The sequence below is a fragment of the Arachis hypogaea genome, chromosome 18 (genome assembly GCF_003086295.3).
Source record: "Arachis hypogaea cultivar Tifrunner chromosome 18, arahy.Tifrunner.gnm2.J5K5, whole genome shotgun sequence".
Classification (NCBI taxonomy): Eukaryota; Viridiplantae; Streptophyta; class Magnoliopsida; order Fabales; family Fabaceae; genus Arachis; species Arachis hypogaea.
In genome coordinates this window covers 30,630,977-30,637,993 of record NC_092053.1, presented here as the reverse complement: position 1 = coordinate 30,637,993, position 7,017 = coordinate 30,630,977, and the positions used below count along the sequence as shown (strand labels likewise).

At 37.5% G+C, this 7,017-nt stretch overlaps 1 non-coding gene across 1 annotated transcript; it reads left to right on the top strand.

Annotated features, from left to right (window-relative positions):
• Positions 1-4,837: 4,837 nt before the first annotated feature.
• Positions 4,838-4,945, top strand: LOC112773620 (small nucleolar RNA R71). Its single transcript, XR_003188161.1, has one exon. It is a non-coding gene; the product is annotated as a small nucleolar RNA R71 (small nucleolar RNA).
• The last annotated feature ends 2,072 nt before the right edge of the window (positions 4,946-7,017 follow it).

Below are 7,017 nucleotides of genomic sequence, written 5' to 3'. Positions count from 1 at the left end.
CGGAATACCACAGACAAGGTTTAGACCTTCCGGATTCTCTTGAATGCCGCCATCATTCTAGCTTACGCCACGAAGATTCTGGTTAGGAGATCTAAGAGATACTCATTCTAGCTTATTTCATGTAGAACAGAAGTGTTTGTCAGGCACGCGTTCATAAGGGAGAAGGATGATGAGCGTCACACATAATCATCACCTTCATCACGTTCTTGGGTGCGAATGGACATCTTAGAAGCGAAATAAGAAGAATTGAATAGAAAACAGTAGTACTTTGCATTAATCTTTGAGGAACAGCAGAGCTCCACACCTTAATCTATGGAGTGTAGAAACTCTACCGTTGAAAATACATAAGTGAAGGTCCAGGCATGGCCGAGATGTCCAGCCCCCAAAACGTGATCAAAGGATCATAAGGTAATCCAAAGATGCCTAATACAATAGTAAAAGGTCCTATTTATAATAAACTAGCTACTAGGGTTTACATGAGTAAGTAATTGATGTATAAATCCACTTCCTGGGCCCACTTGGTGTGTGTTTGGGTTGAGCCTGAGTGTTGCACATGTAGAGGTCCTTCTTGGAGTTGAACGCCAGCTTTTGTGCCAGTTTGGGCGTTCAACTCTGGTTTTGGCTCCTTTTCTGGCGCTGGACCCCAGATTTGGGTAGAAAGCTGGCGTTGAACGCCAGTTTACGTCGTCTATTCTTGGCCAAAGTATGGACTATTATATATTGCTGGAAAGCCCTGGATGTCTACTTTCCAACGCAATTGGAAGCGCGCCATTTTGAGTTCTGTAGCTCCAGAAAATCCACTTTGAGTGCAGGGAGGTCATAATCCAACAGCATCAGCAGTCCTTCTTCAACCTCTGAATCTGATTTTTGCTCAAGTCCCTCAATTTCAGCCAGAAAATACCTGAAATCACAGAAAAATACACAAACTCATAGTAAAGTCCAGAAATGTGAATTTAACATAAAAACTAATGAAAACATCCCTAAAAGTAACTAGATCCTACTAAAAACATACTAAAAACAATGTCAAAAAGCGTATAAATTATCCGCTCAACACAACACCAAACTTAAATTGTTGCTTGTCCCCAAGCAACTGAAAATCAAATAGGATAAAAAGAAGAGAATATACTATAAATTCCAAACTATCAATGAAACAGAGCTTCAATCATATGAGCGGGACTTATAGCTTTTTGCCTCTTGAATAGTTTTGGCATCTCACTTTATCCATTGAGGTTCAGAATGATTGGCATCTATAGGAACTTCAGATTTCGAATAGTGTTATTGACTCTCCTAGTTCAGTATGATGATTCTTGAACACAGCTTCTTTATGAGTCTTGGCCGTGGCCCTAAGCACTTTGTTTTCCAGTATTACCACCGGATACATAAATGCCACAGACACATAATTGGGTGAACCTTTTCAGATTGTGACTCAGCTTTGCTAAAGTCCCCAATTAGAGGTGTCCAGGGTTCTTAAGCACACTCTTTGTTTTTGTTTTGGATCTTGACTTTAACCGCTCAGTCTCAAGTTTTCACTTGACACCTACACGCCACAAGCACATGGTTAGGGACAGCTTGGTTTAGCCGCTTAGACCAGGATTTTATTCCTTTAGGCCCTCCTATCCACTGATGCTCAAAGCCTTGGGATCCTTTTTATTTGCCCTTGCCTTTTGGTTTTAAGGGTTATTGGCTTTTTGCTTGCTTTTTCTTTTTCTTTCTATTTTTTTTTGCCTATTATTTTTTTTCTGCAAGCTTTGTTCTTTGCTGCTTTTTCTTGCTTCAAGAATCATTTTTATGATTTTTCAGATTATCAAATAACATGTCTCCTAGTCATCATTCTTTCAAGAGCCAACATATTTAACATTCTTAAACAACAACTTCAAAAGACATATGCACTGTTCAAGCATTCATTCAGAAAACAAGAAGCATTGTCACCACATCAATATAATTAAGCTAAGTTCAAGGATAAATTCAAAACTCATGTACTTCTTGTTCTTTTGAATTAAAACATTTTTCATTTAAGAGAGGTGATGGATTCATAGGACATTCATAACTTTAAGACAAAGTTACTAACTACTAATGATCATGTAATGAAGACACAAACATAGATAAGCACATAACATAGAAAACGAAAAAAAAAACAGAGAAAGTAAGAACAAGGAATGAGTCCACCTTAGTGATGTCCTTGAACTCTTCTATGTCTCTTCCTTGTCTTTGTTGCTCCTCCTTCATTGCTTTTTGATCTTCTCTGATTTCATGAAGGATGATGGAGTGCTCTTGATATTCCACCCTTAGTTGCTTCCAATAATTGTGTGGAAGAAAATGTATCCCCTGAGGTATCTCAGGGATCTCTTGATTTGCAGTCAAATGTTCTACCACTGAGCTATAGACCCTTGATGGAAGCTTTTGTCTTCCCTTTCCTCTTTCTAGAGGTTTCTCTGGCCTTAGGTGCCATCAATGGTTATGGAAAAAAACAAAAAAGCTATGCTTTTACCACACCAAACTTAGAATGTTGCTCGCCCTCGAGCAAAAGAAGAAAGAATAGAAGAATAAGAAGATATGGAGGAGATGGATGGGAGTGTGTATTCGGCCATATGGGTGGGATTGGGTGGGAGAGAGATGTTGAATTTTGAAGGTAGTGGGTGTATGGATGTGAGTGGTAAATGGAAAATAGAAGGGATGATCATGAATGGAAAGAGAGATGATGAGGTAGGTGGGGATCCTGTGGTGTCCACAGATCCTGAGATGATCCTGTGGGGTTCACAGATCCTGAGGTGTCAAGGCATTTACATCCATGCACCAATTTAGGCATGTAAAATGCCCTTGCAGACAACTCTGGGCGTTCAGCGCCAGGTTGGTGCCCATTTTGGGCGTTCAACGCCCCTTTGCTGCCATTTCTGGCGTTGAACGCCAGAACCATGCTTGTTCTGGGCATTCAGCGCCAGGATGCTGCCCATTCTGGGCGTTCAGCGCCAGAACCATGCTCTGTTCTGGTGTTTGAACGCCAGACAGATGCTCCTCCAGGGTGTGATTTTTCTTCTGCTATTTTTTTGATTCCGTTTTTGATTTTTTTTTTTTTTTGTTTATTTTGTGACTCCACGTGATCAGGAACCTATAAAGACATATAACTAAGAAAAATATAGTTAGATAAATAAAAATTGGGTTGCCTCCCAACAAGCGCTTCTTTAATGTCAATAGCTTGACAGTGGGCTCTCATGGAGCCTCACAGATGTGCAGAGCTTTGTTGAGACTCTCCAACACCAAACTTAGAGTTTGACTGTGGAGGCTCTGGTTGACTCTGCTTTGAGAGAAGCTTTTCATGCTTCCTCTCCATGATTGCAGAGGGAGATCCTTAAGTTTTAAACACAAGGGAGTCCTCATTCCATTGAAGGACTAGTTCACCTCTGTCAACATCAATCACAGCTCTTGCTGTGACCAGGAAAGGTCTTCCTAGGATGATGGATTCATCCTCTTCCTTTCCAGTATCCAGGACTATGAAATCAGCAGGGATGTAAAGGCCTTCAACCTTTACTAATACATCTTCTACTTGTCCATAAGCCTGTTTTCTTGAGCTGTCTGCCATCTCTAGTGAGATTTTAGCAGCTTGCACCCCATAGATTCCCAGTTTCTCTATTACAGAGAGGGGCATGAGGTTTATTCCTGAACCAAGGTCACACAGAGCTTTAAAGATCATAGTGCCTATGGTACAGGGTATTATGAACTTTCCAGGATCCTGTCTCTTCTGAGGTAATGTCAGTTGATCCAGATCACTCAGTTCATTGATGAACAAGGGAGGTTCAACTTCCCAAGTATCAATGCCAAATAACTTGGCATTCAGCTTCATGATTGCACCAAGAAACTTGGCAGTTTGCTCTTCAGTAACATCCTCATTTCCTTCAGAAGAGGAATACTCATCAGAGCTCATGAAGGGCATAAGGAGGTTCAAAGGAATCTCTATGGTCTCTAGATGAGCCTCAGATTCCTTTGGTTACTCAGAGGGAAGCTCCTTATTGGTCACTGGACGTCCCAGGAGGTCTTCCTCCTTGGGATTCACGCCTTCCTCTCCCTCAGTGGGTTCGGTCATTTTGCTTATGTCAATGGCCTTGCACTCTCCTTTTGGATTCTCTTCTGTATTGCTTGGGAGAGTACTGGGAGGGATTTCAGTGATCCTTTTACTCAGCTGGCCCACTTGTGCTTCTAAATTTCTAATGGAAGATCTTGTTTCATTCATGAAACTTACAGTGGCCTTAGACAGATCAGAGACCAAGTTTGCCAAATTAGAAGTATTTTGTTCAGAGTTCTCTGTCTGTTGCTGAGTGGATGATGGAAAAGGTTTATTATTGTTAAACCTGTTTCTTCCACCATTATTAAAGCCTTGTTGGGGCTTTTGATCCTTCCATGAGAAATTTGGATGATTTCTCCATGTTGAGTTATAGGTGTTTCCATAAGGTTCACCTAAGTAATTTACCTCTGCTATTGCAGGGTTCTCAGGATCATAAGCTTCTTCTTCATAAGAAGCCTCTTGAGTACTGTTGGATGCAGCTTGCATTCCATGCAGACTCTGAGAGATCATATTGACTTGCTGAGTCAATATTTTATTCCGAGCCAATATGGCATTCAGAGTATCAACTTCAAGAACTCCCTTCTTCATAGGCGTCCCATTACTCACAGGATTCCTTTCAGAAGTATACATGAACTGGTTATTAGCAACCATGTCAATGAGTTCTTGAGCTTCTGCAGGCGTTTTCTTTAGGTGAATGGATCCACCTGCAGAAGTGTCCAGTGACATCTTTGATAGCTCAGATAAACCATCATAGAATATATCCAGGATGGTCCATTCTGAAAGCATGTCAGAAGGACACTTTTTGGTCAACTGTTTGTATCTTTCCCAAGCTTCATAGAGGGATTCACCTTCTTTCTGTCTGAAGGTTTGAACATCAGCTCTAAGCTTGCTCAGCTTTTGAGGAGGAAAGTACTTGGCTAAGAAAGCCGTGACCAGCTTATCCCAAGAGTTCAGGCTATCTTTGGGTTGAGAATCCAACCATAATCTAGCTCTGTCTCTTACAGCAAAAGGGAAAAGCATGAGCCTGTAGACTTCAGGATCTACTCCATTAGTCTTAACAGTATCACATATCTGCAAGAATTCAGTTAAGAACTGAAAAGGATCTTCAGATGGAAGTCCATGAAACTTGCAGTTCTGCTGCATCAGAGAAACTAATTGAGGTTTCAGCTCAAAGTTGTTTGCTCCAATGGCAGGAATTGAGATGCTTTTTCCATGTAAATTGGAATTAGGTGCAGTAAAGTCACCAAGCATCTTCCTTAAATTATTATTATTTTCGGCTGCCATCTCCTCTTCCTGTTCGAAAATTTCTGAAAGGTTATCTCTGGATTGTTGTAATTTAGCTTCTCTTAATTTTCTCTTCAGAGTCCTTTCAGGTTCTGGATCTGCTTCCACAAGAATGTTCTTATCCTTGCTCCTGCTCATATGACAAAGAAGAAGGCACAGAAAAATAATAATAATAATAGAGATCCTTTATACCACAGTATAGGGATCCCTGTGTGAGTAGAAGAAAAGAAGAAGAAATTCGAACACAGATAGAGGAGGGGGTTCGAATTTGGTGATGATGTGAGGAAGAGATGTTAGTAGATGAATAAATAAATAGAATAAGATGAGAGAGAAGGAGGGAATTTTCGAAAATTATTTTTAAAAAGGAGTTAGTGATTTTTGAAAATAGTTTTTGAAAAATGTTAGTGATTTTCGAAAATTTTTGAAATCAAAAATAAAAATAAAAATAATTAGTTAATTAAAAAGAAATTTTGAAAAAGAGGGAAGATATTTTCGAAAATTAGAGAGAGAGAGTTAGTTAGGTAGTTTTGAAAAAGTTAAGAAACAAACAAAAAGTTAGTTAGTTAGTTGAAACAAATTTTTAAGAAGATAAGAAGTTAGGAAGTTAGAAAAGATATTTTGAAATCAAATTTTTGAAAAAGATAAGATGAGAAGATATTTTTGAAAAGACATGATAAAATTAGTTTTAAAAAAGATTTGATTTTTAAAATCACAATTAATGACTTGATTCACAAGAAATCACAAGATATGATTCTAGAACTTCAAGTTTGAATCTTTCTTAACAAGCAAGTAACAAACTTCAAATTTTTGAATCAAAACATTAATTGATTATGTTATTTTCGAAAATTTGATATAAAAATAAGAAAAAGATTTTTGAAAAATATTTTTGGAATTTTCGAAAATAACTAAGAATTTTGAAAAAGATTTGATTTTTGAAAAAGATTTTGAAAAAGATAAGATTTTCAAATTGAAATTTTGATTTGACTCATGAGAAACAATTTGATTTTAAAAATTTTTGAAAAAGTCAACTCAAATTTTCGAATTTAATGAGAGAAAAAGGGAAAGATATTTTTTTGATTTTTGAAATTTTTATGAAAAACATGAAAATTATGCAATGCATGAAATTTTTAGATCAAAACAATGAATGCATGCAAGAATGCTATGAATGTCAAGATGAACACCAAGAACACTATGAATGTCAAGATGAACATCATATACACAATTTTGAAATATTTTAATGCAAAGAAAACATGAAAGACACCAAACTTAGAATTCTTTAATGCTTAGGCACTAAGAATTCAAGAATGCATATGAAAAACATGAAAAGACACAAAACAAAAAATCATCAAGATCAAACAAGAAGACTTACCAAGAACAACTTGAAGATCATGAAGAACACCATGAATGCATGAGAATTTTCGAAAAATGCAAGATGCACATGCAATTGACACCAAACTTATAACATGACTCAAGACTCAAACAAGAAACAGAAAAATATTTTTGATTTTTATGATTTTCTAATTTTTTTTTGGATTTTTTTTCGAAAATTATATGAAAAAAAAAATAAGGATTCCAAAATTTTTAATATGAATTCCAGGAATCTTGCATTCTTAGTCTAAAGCTTCAGTCCCGGAATTAGACATGGCTCACTAGCTAGCCAAGCTTTCAAAGAAAGC